Source organism: Bubalus kerabau, chromosome 19, assembly GCF_029407905.1.
Source record: "Bubalus kerabau isolate K-KA32 ecotype Philippines breed swamp buffalo chromosome 19, PCC_UOA_SB_1v2, whole genome shotgun sequence".
Classification (NCBI taxonomy): domain Eukaryota; kingdom Metazoa; phylum Chordata; class Mammalia; order Artiodactyla; family Bovidae; genus Bubalus; species Bubalus kerabau.
Genome location: NC_073642.1, coordinates 35331891 through 35349438, shown reverse-complemented (window position 1 = coordinate 35349438; position 17548 = coordinate 35331891). Strand labels below are relative to the sequence as shown.

Below are 17548 nucleotides of genomic sequence, written 5' to 3'. Positions count from 1 at the left end.
TGTTCTTTATTGTTCCCATCTTTGCATGAATAGTTCCCATTGGTATCTCTAATTTTCTTGAAGAGATCTGTAGTCTTCCCATTCTATTGTTTCCTTCTATTTCTTTGCATTGATCACTTCAGAAAGCTTTATCTCTCCTTGCTATTCTTTGGAACTCTGCATTCAGATGGATGTATCTTTCCTTTTCTCCTTTGCCTTTTGCTTCTCTTCTTTCCTCAGCTATTTGTAAGGCCTCCTCAGACAACCATTTTGCCTTTTTGCATTTCTTCTTCTTGGGGTTGGTTTTGATCACCACCTCCTGTACAATGTTATGAACCTCCATCCATAGTTCTTTAGGCATTCTATCTATCATATCTAATCCCTTGAATCTACTTGTCACTTCCTCTGTAAAATCTTAAGAGATTTGATCTAGGTCATACCTGAATGACCTGTTTTCCCTACTTGCTTCAACTGAAGTCTGAATTTTGCAATAAGGAGTTCATGATTTGAGCCACAGTCCGCTCCTGGTCTTGTTTTTGCTGACTGTATAGAGCTTCTCCATCTTTGGCTACAAAGAACATAATCAATCTGATTTCAGTATTGACCATCTGGTGATATCCATGTGTAGAGTCGTCTCTTATGTTGTTGGAAGAGGATGCTTGCTAGGACCACTGCATTCTCTTGACAAAGCTCTGTTAGCCTTTGACCTGTTTCGTTTTGTACTCCAAGGTCAAACTTACTTGTTACTCCAAGTATCTCTTGACTTCCTACTTTTGCATTCCTGTCCCCATGATAAAAAGGACATCTTTTTTTGGTGTTAGTTCTAGAAGGTCTTGTAGGTCTTCATAGAACCATTCAGCTTCTTTGGCAGTAGTGGCTGGGCCATAGACTTGGATTTCTGTGATATTTAATGGTTTGCCTTGGAAACAAACAGAGATCATTCTGTCATTTTGAGATTGAACTGAAGTACTGCATTTTGGACTCTTTTGTTGACTATGAGGACTACTTCATTTCTTCTAAGGCATTCGTGCCCACAGGAGTAGATTTAATGGTCATCTGAATTAAATTTGCCTGTTTGGTCCATTTTAGTTCCCTGATTCCTAAAATGTCAATGTTCACCCTTGCCATCTCCTGTTTGACCACTTTCAATTTACCTTGATTCGTGGGCCTAACATTCCAGGTTCCTATGCAATATTGTACTTTCTAGCAAGATCTTACATCCATCACAAGTCACATCCATACTGGGCATTGTTTTCACTTTGACTCAACCTCTTGATTCTTTCTAGAGCTATTTCTCTACTCTTCTCCAGTAGCATATTAGTTACCAACCGATATGGGGAGTTCATCTTTCAGTATCATATCTTTTTGCCTTTTCATATTTTTCATGGGGTTCTCAAGGCAAGAATACTGAAGTGGTTTGCCATTCCCTTCTCCAGTAGACCGTGTTTTGTCAGAAGTCTCCACCGTCTGTCTTGGGTGGCCCTACATGGCATAGCACATAGTTTCATTGGGTTAAACAAGTCTGTGATCCAAGTGATCATTTTGGTTAGTTTGAAAGAGTACCTTTCATCCTGTCCCTTTAGTCATAGCTGGTCACTGGGCCAAGATTCCCTGCGGTCAGCTGGGGCCTTTTGACTTAGAAAGGGCTCCTATCCTTAGTAGGACTGAAAAGCACATTTTTCATTTATCAATACAAATGCTGGTAGATCACCTACTAAGTGCTGGACACTATGATTGTACAGTGGTACAGTGGACTCAATACAGGTTCTACTGTCTGAGCCCATTCAGAATAAAAACTCTCAACAAACTTGGTACAGAGGAAATATATCTCAGCAACATACAGGCTGTTTATGACAGATCCACATAGGGCTTCCCTTGTGGCTCAGACATTAAAAGTCTGCCTGCAATGCAGGAGACTCAGGTTCAATCCCTGGGTCAGGAAGATCCTCTGGAGAAGGGAATGGCTACCACTCCAGTATTCTTGCCTGGAGAATTCCATGGATAAAGGAGCCCGGTGGGCTACAGTGCATGGGGTCCCAGAGAGTAGGACATGACTGAATGACTAACACTTTCACTTTCCATGACAGACCCACCACTTACATCACATTCATCAGTGAAAAGCTGAAAGCTTTTCCCCTAAGATTAGGAACAAAACAGAAATCTTAAAAAGGCTTCTAGCTATTCTTCAGTTCAGTTCAGTCGCTCAGTCATGTCAGACTCTTTGCGACCCCATGAATCGTAGCACGCCAGGCCTCCCTGTCTATCACCAACTCCCGGAGTTCACTCAGACTCACATCCATCGAGTCAGTGATGCCATCCAGCCATCTCAACCTCTGTCATCCCCTTCTCCTCCTGCCCCCAATCCCTCCCAGCATCAGGGTCTTTTCCAATGAGTCAACTCTTCGCATGAGGTGGCCAAAGTACTGGAGTTTCAGCTTCAGCATCATTCCCTCCTAAGAAATCCCAGGGCTGATCGTCTTCAGAATGGACTGGTTGGATCTCCTTGCAGTCCAAGGGACACTCAAGAGTCTTCTCCAACACCAGAGTTCAAAAGCATCAAGTCTTTGGCTCTCAACTTTCTTCACAGTCCAACTCTCCCATCTATACATAACCACAGGAAAAACCATAGCCTTGACTAGATGGACCTTTTTGGCAAAGTAATGTCTCTGCTTTTCAATATGCTATCTAGGTTGGTCATAACTTTTCTTCCAAAGACTAAGCGTCTTTTAATTTCATGGCTGCAGTCACCATCTGCAGTGATTTTGGAGCCCAAAAAAATAAAGTCTGACACTGTTTCCCCATCTATTTCCATGAAGTGATGGGACCAGATGCCATGATCTTCATTTTCTGAATGTTGAGCTTTAAGACAACTTTTTCACTTTCCACTATTGCTAAACCCTAACTCAGCAAACTTCCTTTGCCGTAAACATTTCCTTCACAAACAGGTCTCAGATAACAATCCTTCCCATGGCCTCAAGCTGTGGCCTATGTGCTCATCCTGTAACATTCTTTGTAAAGATCCTTGAACAAATGTCAATGGTTACTTTATAGATTATTTTCTGGGCACAACTGCAGAAGGGTCTGTGCTTTCTCATGCTTCTCTTAAGAACAATAAGCACCTTAACATTCTTTCCAGCCAACTCAACCGAAGAAAGGAAAGAACAAGTCAGAATCACAAGGCCTAACTCCTTCATCCCAGGTCTGTGCCTGCGGGACTAGGAGAGGGGATTGGGGGCCGTGCCTCCATTTTGTCAGTAATGCCTAACATGGCTCCCAACAGCTACACTCAATATGCCAGCAAATTTGGAAAAGTCAGCAGTGGCCACAGGACTGGAAAAGGTCAGTTCTATTCCAATCCCAAAGAAAGGCAATGCCAAAGAATGCTCAAACTACCGCACAATTGCACTCATCTCACATGCTAGTAAACTAATGCTCAAAATTCTCCAAGCCAGGCTTCAGCAATACGTGAACCATGAATTTCCAGAGGTTCAAGCTGGTTTTAGAGAAGGCAGAGGAACCAGAGATCAAACTGCCAACATCCACTGGATCATGGAAAAAGCAAGAGAGTTCCAGAAAAATATCTATTTCTGCTTTATTGACTATGCCAAAGCCTTTGACTGTGTGGATCACAATCAACTGTGGAAAATTCTGAAAGAGATGGGAATACCAGACCACCTGACCTGCCTCTTGAGAAACCTATATGCAGGTCAGGAAGCAACAGTTAGAACTGGACATGGAACAACAGTCTGGTTCCAAATAGGAAAAGGCATTTGTCAAGACTGCATATTGTCACCCTGCTTATATAATTTATATGCAGAGTACATCATGAGAAATGCTGGGCTGGAAGAAGCACAAGCTGGAATCAAGATCGCCGGGAGAAATATCAATAACCTCAGATATGCAGATGACACCACCCTTATGGCAGAAAGTGAGGAAGAACTAAAGAGCCTCTTGATGAAAGTGAAAGAGGAGAGTGAAAATATTGGTTTAAAGCTCAACATTCAGAAAACTAAGATCATGGCATCTGGTCCCATCACTTCATGGCAAATAGATGGGGAAACAGTGGACACAGTGGCTGAGTTTGTTTTCTGGGCTCTAAATCACTGCAGATGGTGACTGCAGCTATGAAATTAAAAGACGCTTACTCCTTGGAAGGAAAGTTATGACCAACCTAGACAGCATATTCAAAAGCAGAGACATTACTTTGCCAACAAAGGTCCATCTAGTCAAGGCTATGGTTTTTCCAGTGGTCATGTATGGATGTGAGAGTTGGACTATAAAGAAGGCTGAGCGCCGAATTATTGATGCTTTTGAATTGTGGTGTTGGCGAAGACTCTTGAGAGTCCCTTGGACTGCAAGGAGATCTAACCATTCCATCCTTAAGGAGATCAGTCCTGGATGTTCACTGAGGGGACTGAGGTTGAAGCTGAAACTCCAGTACTTTGGCCATCTGATGTGAAAAGTGACTCATTTGAAAAGACCCTGATGCTGGGAAAGATGGAGGGCAGGACGAGAAGGGGACCACAGAGGATGAGATGGTTGGATGGAATCAGTGACTCAATGGACATGGGTTTGGGTGGACTCTGGGGGTTGGTGATGCACAAGGAGGCCTGGCATGCTGCGGTTCATGGGGTAGTATAGAATCGTACATGATGGAGTGACTAAACTGAACTCAGCATCTTTTTATGTACCTGTTGGCCATCTTCATGTCTTTGGAAGAATGTCTATTCAGATGTTCTACCCATTTAAAAAATTACTTTTATTGAAATATAGGTGATTTACATGCTGTGTTACAGAAATGTGGTTCAGTTATTCATATATATCTTTTTTTATATGCTTTTCCATTATGGTATATCACAGGTTACTGAGTATAATACCCTGTGCTCTGCCTATTTTTCAGTTGGGTTATTTTCTCTTTTAATATTGAGTTGTATGAGTTCTTTATATATTTTAAATGTTAGCCACTTATGAGACATATCATTTGTAAATACTTTCTCCTATCCAGTAGATTTCTCTTTTGTTTTGTTAATGATTTCCTTTGCTGTGTAAAAGCTTTGAAGTTTGATTAGGTCACATTTGCACCTTTTTGCTTTTGTTTCCCTTGCCTGAGGAGAAATAGCAAAAAAAGTATTGCTAAGACCTGACCAAAGAGTGTACTGCTTGTGTTTTCTTCTAAGAATTTAATCGTTTCTGGTCTTGAATAAGTTTGAGTTTATCTTCGTGTATGGTGTGAGAAAATGTTCTAATTTTATTCCTTTATGTGTAGCTGTCCCGTTTTGCCAAAATGACTTATCGAAAAAACTGTCTTCTCTATTGTATGTATCTCGCCTCTTTTGTGATATAAATTGGCCTTACATATGTGGGTCATTTCTGGGCCCTCCATTCTGTTCCATTGGTCTATGTGTCTGCTTTGTGCCACTTCCATACCATTTTGATTACACTAGCTTTATAGTGTAGTCTGAATTGAGGGAGCATGATGAACAGTGAAAGTGCTAGCTGCTCAGTTGTGTCTGACTCTTTGCAACCCCAGGGACCGTAGCCCGCCAGGCTTCTCTGTCCCTGGAATTTTCCAGGCAAGAACACTGGAGAGATAGCCATTCCATTCTCCAGGGGATCTTCTTGACCCAAGGATAGAACCCATGCTCTTGCATTGTAGGCAGAGTCTTTACCATTTGAGCCACCCCGGAAGCCTCAGGAAGCCTGATAACCCCATCTTCGTCCTTTTTCCTCAACATTGCTTTGCCTCTACGGGATCTTTTGTTGTTCCAGATGAATTATTTGTGGGACTATTTGTTCTAGTTCTGAAAAATGTCATGGGTGTTTTCATACGTATTGCCTTAACTGTAGGTTGCTTGGAGTAGTTCACTCATTTTAGTAATAATAGCTTTTTCAATCCCTGAACATGCAATATCTTTCCATTTATTGGTATTGTCTTCAAATTCCTTCAATCAGTGTTTTACAGATTTTAGAGTATAATACCTTCATGGGTAAATTTATTCATAGTTATTTATAAATTTTGATTGGATTGTCATCCCCTTCTCCTCCTGCCCCCAATCCCTTCCAGCATCACAGTCTTTTCCAATCAGTCAATTCCTTGCATGAGGTGGCCAAAGTACTGGAGTTCAGATTCAGTATCATTCCTTCCGAAGAAATCCCAGGGCTGATCTCCTTCAGAATGGACTGGTTGGATCTCCTTGCAGTCCAAGGGACTCTCAAGAGTCTTCTCCAACACCAGAGTTCAAAAGCATCAAGTCTTCGGCGCTCAGCTTTCTTCACAGTCCAACTCTCACATCCATACATGACCACAGGAAAAACCATAGCCTTGAATAGACGGACCTTTGTTGGCAAAGTAATGTCTTTTCTTTTCAATATTGTATCTAGGTTGGTCATAACTTTCCTTCCAAGGAGTAAGTGTCTTTTAATTTCATGGCTGCAATCACCATCTGCAGTGATTTTGGAGCCCCAAAAAATAGTCTGACACTATTTCCACTGTTTCCCCATCTATTTCCCATGAAGTGATGGGACCAGATGCCATGACCTTCATTTTCTGAATGTTGAGCTTTAAGCCAACTTTTTCACTCTCCACTTTCACTTTCATCAAAAGGCTTTTTAGTTCTTCTTCACTTTCTGCCATAAGGGTGGTGTCATCTGCATATCTGAGGTTATTGATATTTCTCCCGGCAATCTTGATGCCAGCTTGTGATTCTTCCAGCCCAGCATTTCTCATGATGTACTCTGCATATAAGCTAAACAAGCAGGGTGAAAATATACAGCCTTGACGTACTCCTTTTCCTATTTGGAACCAGTCTATATAAGATTCAGCAATTCCACACCTGGGTATATATCCAAAGTAAAGAAAAGCACGAATTCAATAAGTCATTAATACATGCACTCCAATGTTGTAAAAGGCATTATTTACAAAAACCAAGCTATGAAATCAAGCTTAGCATCCATTAACAGATGAATGGATAGAGAAGGGGTGGCATATATATACACACAATAGTATATACTCAGCCATAAAAAAATGAAATTTGTCCATTTGCAACAACATGAATGGACCTGTAAAGTATTAATTTTAGTGATATCAGAGAAGAATAACTACTACACATTATCACTTATATGCGGAATCTAAAACATAAAACAGTTGAACAAATTGAACAAAATGCAAACAGACTCATAGATACAGAGAACAAATTAGTGGTTACCAGAGAGGAGTGGGTGGAGACAGAGACAAGATAGTCGAAAGGGATTAAGAGGTACAAACCAGTAGGTATCAAATAAATTAGATACATGGATATAATGTACAGCACTGGGAATGTAGTCAATACTATAAAATAACTTTATATGGAGTATAAACTATAAAAATATGGGGTATGACATTGTACACCAGAAACTAATACTGCGAGTTGCTATACTCTAATTTTTAAAAAGTGACTAAATGGAAAAGAATTTATATCAGTTTCTTACATCGATTATTGACGATTTAAGGCAAAATAGTATATGAGGCATATAGTGGTGAAATGCATGACAAAGATAACTCAAAGGGTGAGAAGGAAGTCGAGCGAAAATATACCATACGAGGTTCACATATGAGTGAAAAACAAAGTGAAAGTGTTAGCTGCTCGGTCCCATCTGAGTCTTTGCAGCCCCATAGACTACAGCTGCCAGGCTCCTCCATCCATGGGATTTCCCAGGCAAGAAACCTGGAGTGGGTAGCCATTCCCTACTCCAGGGGATCTTCCCAACCCAGAGCTCAAACCCAGATCTCCGGCATTGCAGGCAGGTTTTTTACCATCTGAGCCACAGGGGAGGCTGAGGGCATATCCTTCAATGTAACAACTAAAATAATAGGTAGATAGATAACAGAAAGCCAATAAAGAAGCCAAAATGAGACATCACAAAATAGAGCAGAAAAGCAGGGCAGAAGAACAGAGAATAAATCACACTGTGTTCCAACAAGAACTTTCATAGTTTTTAGCTCTGATAGGCTAACCTTCTCCCTTATTATACATTTTTCATTTGGACAAAATTTCCCTAGTGATTCTTTCGTGTTTATTTTCCACATAAATTTTAGAAATTGTCTAGAACTTGTGGAACACTAGGAGGAAAAATTCAATAGCTTTCTTTTAAAAATCACATTATATATATTATTTTTATAACCATATTCATATATTAACTTGGGAGAATCAGTACATTTTTGGTGTAGATCTATTCTATTTGAGAACTAAGAATACCTTACTGTTTCTAAAGACTTCTTGTGTTTTTCAGAAGCAGTTTAACATTTTGCATGAATAGGTTTTTCACAATTCTGGTTAAGGTTTTCCTCAGCCTCATACCTATATTTGGTATTTCTGTAACAGATTTTCTTTTAAATTATATCTTAAAACAGGTTATTATTATATATGTGAAAGGTACAGGTTTCCTTTTACATTGGAAACAATCTCAAGCTCATAGACAAGTTGCAATCGCGATGCAAAAAGTTTTCCTCTCCAGAACCGTTTGCTAGAATAAGTTACTGAAACGGCACTCTATTGCTTCTCAAATACTATAGAATGTAATTCGTACAACCAAGGACATACGTAGCCACCATCCAACCTTCAGACCCAGGAAGTTAACACTGATGCCACAATCATCATCTAATCCTCAGTGAAAAACCTAGCTCAGTAGCCTGAATAAGTTGACTTATCTGATCAGCATGTGCAGAGATATATATAACCGATCTCTCACCCATCATCCCCAAGGGCATCCCCTGATCCCCGCACCCCAGGATCTGGTGACGCACATTAGGTGGCCCCTTCCTACCAATGCCCTCCTCACCCTATTTGTCCTGCACTGATAAATCCCACCTGATTGCCCCCACCCCCGAGAAGGCCCGTAAACCCCTCCTGCTCAGAAGCCACCCATCCCTTGTGGGAACATCCTCCTTATCCCACATGGGCATTGAATCTCCGGCTCATGTGTATTCTGTTACCTGATCCAGGATGCCCAATGCAGGGTGTAGGGTGAGAAGTGTGTCCACACAGGAGAGAGGCCAGGTGTGGACACACGCTCACCCGATGTGGGCTTGGCTTGGACACCATGCCCTGGTTACCTGTGGCTCCCCTGCCAGAATCCATATTGACAGTGGGCTTTGTTTCTTAATCAAAGGTTTCATTGCTTTAGAAGAGACTTGAGATCAAGGTGTTTAGCCCCAATGATGTTTTCAGTTATATGACTCTCTCCGCCTTTTCCATTGTTGGGACATGGCCAGGATAATTTGGTTAGCAAATTGTATAGGGACATCAGAATGCCATTCTCTGGGTAGTGGTGGGGGAATTCTGCGTTGCCTCCCTGGCACCCACTCTCACTTCACGTGGAACTCCCATCCCACAGCCTCTTCTTCCTTGACTGCAACACTCCTGCTGGGAGATGAAATCTAGGGCCCTTCCTTTTTAATCTGCTGGGACCTCTTGATTGCCTCAAACAGAGGGATATGGTGGAATAGATGCCATAGGACATCAAAAGTGAGGTAATTAAAAGAGCCCAGCTTGTGCTTGGCTTGTTTCTTAGCAGATGCTTCTTTGGGAGAAAGCCAACAACATGTCATGTGTGAGGGAGACTGACCATCCCAGAAACAGAGATGACTTGAGGTGCCTCATGGAGAGAAACCAACATGCCCAGTGAACAGCCAGCACCATCCACTGGGCATGTGTGAGCGAGACATCAAGTAATTCAGCATCCAGGCTTCAAACCTCCCTGATACCAAGAGGAGCAGAGGAATGCTATCCACACTGGATCCTGACCAAAACGCAGATTCATGGCTAAAACAATGTTGCTGTTTTGAAAAAAAAAATACTCAGTCTTTAATAACTGGAATAATCTTTCTTCAGCATCACTCTCACACACCATCCTGTATATACCACACCATGGTTCTCACCATCCTGTTTGACCAAGATGGTTTTGTCTCCTCCACCAGAAGTGAGAGATCTTACCTCCAAATTTCTCGTACAAAGAGGCCTTAATACACATTCACCCTGGTGACCAAAGAGAACCACAGAAATGAAGACATTCTATGTTATGAATCTCTCATCATGGGACCCAGAATGCTGGGGCTCAAAGATCTGGTATTTGTTGATACAATGTCTCACTACCTCTACTTGTAGTGATTTTCTTGTTTTCTGCTGAGTGATGGCACTAAGCCAAGAGCTTATGGGTGCTTCTGTGGTGACCACTAAGCACACACTCCACTCAGACCCCAGGACCTGGTCAGACAGAGGTGTGAGACTTCAGAGAAATCTCAAGTGATAAAGCCACAACATAGGCGGAGACACTGGTTAAAAGGCCACAAGGAAGTAGCAGCTGCTCAGATCTGGGCAGCTTTCCTGCAGAGATGGTCCTGCTGCTCCTGCTCCTGGCGGCCCTTGTCCCCTACCGGGGAGGCAGGTGAGTGACAGTCCCACCCTCAGAGGCCCAGTCCCACCCCACATGAACAGACCTGCCCAGACGCTACACTCATGCACAGCCTGGGCCTGGGCCATCTAAGAGAATTTCTGAACTCAGGGAAACCTTGATCCCATCTCCCCTGTTCAAACTTTGGCTCCATGAGCACAGCGGGCAGGCTGGAATCTTTCTTTCAGGGAAAATCATCGGGGGCCACGAGGCCAAGCCACACTCCCATCCCTACATGGCGTTTCTTCAGGTCAAGATTTCAGGGGAACCTCAAGAATGTGGGGGTTTCCTCGTGCGTGAGGACTTCGTGCTGACAGCGGCTCACTGCCTGGGAAGGTGAGGAGCAGTGCGGCCCCGCCCCTCTGTGGAGCCCTCCCGGGGAGCCCTCTTAGGAGCTGCAGACCTGTGCCTCCAGGTAACACAGGAAGCTATTCAGAGGACAGGGGAGCACTGGGGAGGGAGGGACAGCCAATGCCAGTCGTGCATGGAGAGAAGGGACTGGTCAAACCTGGAACATAAGGAAGCCAAGGTTGTGGCCTGGAGCCCACAGTGCAAATGTGAGAAATTCATGTTTTCCTTAGAGACAGTCAAGCTCGAGCAGGACTGAGCACCCTCCGTGGACTTCAGGAACTGCCACCCTGCCCAGGCTTCCAGGGAGCAGACAGTTTAGAGATGCTCAGCCCCAGGGCCCACCACCTAGAATTTCACCACACCCTCCCCCGGCCCCACCCCAAGTTTGGCCCTGTCCCAAGCTGTGCTCTTTCCTCCTGGCTCCTGGACCAGTTCTCCTGTGACGCCGCCTCTGTTTCTGCTCTCTGTGCAGCTCAATCAACGTCACCCTGGGGGCCCACAACATCAAAGAACGAGAGAGGTCCCAGCAGGTCATCCCAGTGAGAAGACCCATCCCACACCCACGCTATAATGATGAGACTCTGGCCAAGGACATCATGTTACTGCAGGTGGGACACATGGCTGCACTGAGTATGGGACCCTTCCATCCACGGTTCTGCATCCCCCATGAACCCATTCCTGACCCTCCTCCTGTACAACCCCTCCGTGGTCCCAATGCTGAGAAGAAGGCAACCCCGTGACTGTCCTGAAGCCTCTGTGGGCCAACAGTAGGTGAGAATGCTTTTCCTCTACCTTCAGCTGACTAGGAAGGCTGACATTACGGATAAAGTGAGCCCCATCAACCTGCCCAGGAGATTGGCGAAGGTGAAGCCAGGGATGATGTGCAGTGTGGCCGGCTGGGGGCAACTGGGGGTAAATATGCCCTCTACAGACAAACTACAGGAGGTAGATCTTGAAGTCCAAAGTGAGGAGAAATGTGGGGATCGCTTCCAAGACTACAACACCTCCACACAGATATGTGCTGGAGATCCAAGCACGAGGAAGAATTCTTTCTTGGTGAGACCCCCAGTGTTATCCGTGCAAAACCCTGGGCCCAACTGAGCTGGGACGATGGGTGGCTGTGGGAACAAAGCCCGCCCCTGTGTCCCCAGCCTGTCCTCCTATCTGGACACTGTCCTGTGTCCCTGGGGCGTGAACACTGCCCCACAGTCACAAACGGGTAGAGGTTTCCTGCAGGAGGAGCAGCAGGATTGTCAATGCCAGGATGAAACCTCAGGACCAACAAGGCCCTGGTATCAGCCAGGACCGCTAACTGAGCCCACCCACTCCAGGGTTGCAGGGAGACCAGACCTGAAGAAGGTGAGCTCAGCCCTTGCTCTCTCTACCCACAGGGTGACTCTGGGGGCCCGCTTGTGTGTAATGGTGTGGCCCAGGGCATTGTGTCCTATGGAAGAGATGATGGGACAACTCCAGATGTCTACACCAGAATCTCCAGATTTCTGTCCTGGATCCAGAAAACAATGAGACGGTACACACGCCAGGGATCAGCATGACATGTCCGCGGGATGGACCCCTCCATCTTCCCTGGGATTGGAAGCACTGGTCAAAGTGTGTGGAGGAAGGTTCCCTGGAACTTAATAAACATTCATCTCTTGAAAAGAAATCACTGATTGCTCCGTTATTCACAAATTCGTTAGGTACCTTCTCTGTCAGGGAAACATCTGTTCACATTTCTGATCTGTTAGCAGCTTCCGCCTCCAGCACATACACTGCTCCTCTCACCCCTCCCTTCCATTCTCTAGAATAAAGTCTTCTGCTGTACCTACAGCCAGCTCCCTCCAGTCACATGTCCCCAGTGCCAGCTCCCCCTCAGGCTGCCCGTGAGCTCCATCAGAGAAGGGAGACCCCTCCTCAGGAACACAGGACCCCCTGGTCCACGACCCTTGTGTCTCATCCATATGCCCTCCTCCTCGTCAACACCTACTTCCCTCCCCCACATCCCAGTGTCCAGGGGGCAACAGAAGAGAATCCAGATTTGGAAAGGGGACCACCTGAGAAACTCTGGGGTCGAGGGGGGCACTTGTCCACCCTAACAGAAATGGGGGAGGTTTACAAAGGTGTGGCTCACCCCATGAGTGTTCCATCCCTGCATCAGAGCAGGCAGAGCTCAGAAGCCTGAGAAAATTCCAGGAGGCCTTCAGTATTCCTAGGCCCAGCTTGAGTGCCTGTCACAGCCCTGTCTTGGGGTCCTCGGCCCAGGGCCCTGTGCAGCGTCTGGTGTCCTGAGGGCACATCCTCCTTCAGCCCCAAGTGACCTTGAGGGGGCTCTTCCACCTTGGGCTGAGCCAGACGCTCCCCACCTTCATCATTCCCATGTGTGTTTGTGCATAAATATATTTATCTCCAAAGAAACTCACTCTAAAGAAAATCATTGGTTTCAAGGTATCCTAAAATTTCAAAGAGTATCTATAGCCTATAGTTATTGGGTACATTTCTTCCTGTATTTTTTTTTTAATCAATTGCTGAAGTTTTAATGCAAGGTTCAGAAGAGCAACCTTAGTTTTAAGACATGCAGTTTAAGGAGGGCTTAAGAGAAGTGGTTTGCTGAACATTTGAATGGAGAGTGAGCTTCAACTATTGCAAAATGTGTTCTGGTAGAAAGTAACACATATTCATCAAAATACATTCCTCATCAATGGAACATAGTCAACACGGTGCGTGCAAGCGTGCTAAGTTACTTCAGTCGTGTCGGATTCTTTGTGACCCTATGGACGGTCACCCTCCAGGCTCCTCTGCCCATTCGTCATAGAAAGACAAGTAAATACAGAACATATGGATGAGAAAAGGAAACGAAGTGCAGTCCCCCACCCGCGATCATCATCATTCATGCTTAAGCATACTTCCTTCCACTATTTTTCTATTAATTCTTAAGATTCTCTTGCTTCAACTTCCTTGGGATTGGGTTGTTTAGCGCTCCTCATAACCTCCTTTCCATTCCTCTTTCTTCTGTCCTCATACTGCTGAGAATGTGGGGTCATCTGCACATGTTTAGGATGGCCTGGCCCAGAGACAGCAGATAGATGGCTCTCTGGCCTCTGGACAGGGAATACTTAGTGGGGAGTAAGTATTAGATGACGGGCATCTGTTTCCCCTTCACCACTCACCAGTCACCAGCATTTCTGAAGAGGAAGCCCTTCCTGACTCATAAACACCCTGATTCGGGTGGGAAAGCCTCTGTCTCAGCTTGAGGGGCGCAGGATACCTCGGCAAACCCAACCATGTGCCTCGTTGCTGAAGGACCCGGAGATGGTTTTTTTCTGGTTCAGTGAATATCAAGTCTAGGACTTTATGTTCAAATTTTTCAGATAAGAAAGGCTCTCTGTTACAGAATACTTATATTTAAAAAAGAGATTCTAAATCCCGCAAAAATGTGAGGCTGGAACCCTGACAAGATATGAAATGGGGTTGCTCTTTGGGCCATTTGGCTGAGCCAGGCCTCTCTGCTCCTAGAGCAAGTGCAGTCTCTGCTTCACCTCGGCCCAAGCAGAGCCCCACACCGTAGTCCTCACGCATGTGTCTTCTGCCCATAGATTCTAGGTCTCCTCCAGCCCCTGAGCTTCCCAAGTACAGGAGCCAAGTTGCTGAATCCCTGACACTCACCTTTGGGGTAATTCTTCATGCTTTCCCCAGAATCAAAGAAGACCCAAGAGGGGAGAAATGCAGACCCTCCTGATTCAGTCACTGAGGGCCTCTGGGGATCCAGCTCCTCCCCTGGCTGCAACACAGCCTCCACTTTCTTGCTGTTCCTCTTGCTTGTGACTCAGCGGTGGGGGTGCAAGGGTGGTGACTGTGTCGTTCTCACCTATCCCACAGCAGAGAACATGGGCACAGTGGCATGCTCACACCCGGCTGGGGTGAGCACAGCTCTGGGGGGTCTGTGGGGGCACTGAGCCTCCCCCGCTTCCTTCCCCTGTGCTTTGTGTCTGGAGAGAAGAAACCCCAGCAGCTCTGAACTGGGCAAATCTTCTGGAAGATGCAGCTACTCCTGATCCTCATGGCCTTTCTTCTGCCTCCCGGGCTGGGATACGTGAGTGACCATCCCCATTTCTGACAGGGTAGCCCATCTCACTAAACCTCCCGAAGTCCTGGCCCTTCTGCTCAGCTCCAATCTGAACCAGCTCCCATCCCAACTGAGACTACAAGTTCGATGCTGCATAGACATTCAGCAAGGATGGGTGGTAGGAAGCAAGCTTTCACTAAAAGCTTTTGTAGCTCTTAGCCTCTCTCTCACCACTGGTAAAGTGGGTTGTGCATTTGCTGGAGGATGTGAAGCTGCAAAGCACAAGTAGGAAAATTCCTCACTCCAGCCAGGAAAGGACAACTCAGACAAACCATCCCCAGCGCCGGAGTTCTCAGTGGACCCAGCTTAAGAACCAGAGAAACTTGTCAGTTTCCCCACCCTTCACTCCTGCCCAGGAGAGGAGCCCAGGGTGTGACTGGTCAGAAATGGCTAGATGGCAGCACCCAAAGCTCTCTGGGTGTCGTTACTCTTCCCCAGACCCCAAGCAGTTCATTTTCTGCCCCAGTGTCTTTGGCATGTCCTCCCCCATCCCTGTGGTCTTAAATCCCACCAGTACTATCCCCACCAAACCTCAGCCAAAAGCTAATTGCAGGCCATTCAGGCGTCCAGTCAACAGATGTTTACTGAGATCCTCAGATGTGTTATGCCCTAGGACATGAGGATTTTAGAAAACCCAACTCCATAAACTCATAGGTGGATTATCAGAAAATGGCACCAATCAGGATGTTAGCAGAGGCTCAGAAGGGTCCAGGAGACTCCATGAGAATGAAGGCTCATCAGAGGGTCCCATCCATGATCTTCTGGGCTCCACCCTCTGGAAGGCACTCTCGGGCCCCTCCATATGTGTGTGTGACTCAGGATGTGGAGAACAATACTGAGGTTTGGGGTTCAGAAAAGGTTATCCCACCACCATGAGAACCTGGGGGACTCTCCCCTAGTGTCTGTTGGGCACTGTCAACCCACCTTGACTGCCACCTTCCTGAACCTCCCTTCTAACCATAGCCTCTCCCATCTCCCCATCTTTCAGCCTTTTCTTTCAGAGGAAATCATTGGGAGCCACGAGGCCAAGCCCCACTCCCACCCCTACATGGCTTTGATTCAGCTTATGGGTGAGAAGAGTTGGAAGAGATGTGGTGGTGTTCTCATACAAAAAGACTTTGTTCTGATGGCTGCTTGCTTCAGAGAAAGGTGAGGGGCAGTAGCCAGCCTACTCTAACTGAGGCCTGGACAGGGACCCGTCCTCTCCCCAGGAGCTGAGCACAGGGGTACCCCTCCGTCACTCCAGGACCCTGAAAATCAGGACCACAAGTGCTCATTAGACAAGCCATCTTATGAGCAGGACTAGGGTGATGAAAAGCTGAGAAACAGGACAAGAAAGGTTTTCAGGTCAGTGGGTCGGAGGTAAGAACAAGAGACAGGTTGAGAAGAGTTGACCCACACTGGCCAAATACAGCATCAAAGAAGGATGAGAGTGTGCAGTGAGAGCCAAAACCCAAACTCAGAGTCACTTCACAATATTGCTGAGAAAGCTCCCAGAGCCCTGTCCTCATGTCCCTGAGAAGCACAGGGCTCAGAGTCACTCAGCCCCAGGACCGTCTGTCACCTCAATTCCCCCTCAGCTGCTGGCCTGCCCTGGTCTCAGCTGCCTGTCACAGTTCCTGGGCTGTATCTCCAGTGACCCCATGATCCCCACACCTCTGCTCTGGTCTCTGAGCAGCTCAATCATCGTCACCCTGGGGGCCCACAACATCAAACAGCAGGAGAGGACACAGCAGGTCATCCAGGTGAGGAGGGCCATCCACCATCCAGACTATAATCCTAAGAACTTCTCCAAAGACATCATGTTACTGCAGGCAAGGAAAACTCCCCACTGGCCCTGCCCTCCTGGGATCAGATTGCCCTCCCAGGATCTCCTGCCCTTTCGTCCCTCCCATCCTGGCTGCCTGACCAGTCCCTGTGGCTCAGGAGAGAGGGGAGACACATCAACGTCACTGCCCTGTCCAGGCTTGGGGACCACTGGCTGAGCCAGACTCTTGCCTCTTCCCATAGCTGGAGAGAAAGGCCAAGAAGACTGCAGCTGTGAGGCAGCTCTGCCTGCCCAGGGCCATGGCCTGCATGAAGCCAGGACAGACGTGCAGTGTGGCTGTGGCTGGGGGAAGGACACCATAGGCACCTACCCTAACTCACTGCAGGAGGTAAAGCTGATCATGCAGGAGGATCAAATGTGTGAGTCCCACTTACACTACTATTACACCAACACCATCCAGCTATGTATGGGGGACCCAAAGACAAAGAAAGCTTCCTTTAAGGTGAGAATGACAGTCTACTTTGCTTGGATCTGGGGAGAAGAGTGTTTGCAGAAGATCTGGGACCTGGGGACCGCCTCACCCTCTAGACACCAAGACACATCCTGGGGCTAGTGTGTGAGTATGCTAGTGTGTGACATGAGTGCAATTGTGTGGCAGTTTCAACATTCTTTGGCATTGCTTTTCTTTGGGATTGGAATGAAAACTAACCCTTTCCAGTCCTGTGGCCACCGGTGAGTTGTCCAAATTTGCTGACATATTGAGTGAGCATGTTCACAGCATCCTCTTTTAGGATTTGAAATAGCTCAACTGGAATTCTATCACCTCCACTAGCTTTGTTCATAGTGATGTTTCCCACTTAGAAATGGGAACAACTTAGCAATGGACACAGTGACAGACTTTC

The 17548-nt window shown here is 46.2% G+C and overlaps 2 pseudogenes; both read left to right on the top strand.

The window, feature by feature from the left end:
- The first annotated feature begins 10348 nt into the window (after positions 1 to 10348).
- LOC129633871 (duodenase-1-like) lies at positions 10349 to 12311 on the top strand (annotated as a pseudogene).
- A 2480-nt stretch (positions 12312 to 14791) lies between these two features.
- LOC129633922 (granzyme H-like) lies at positions 14792 to 17259 on the top strand (annotated as a pseudogene).
- Positions 17260 to 17548: the final 289 nt, after the last annotated feature.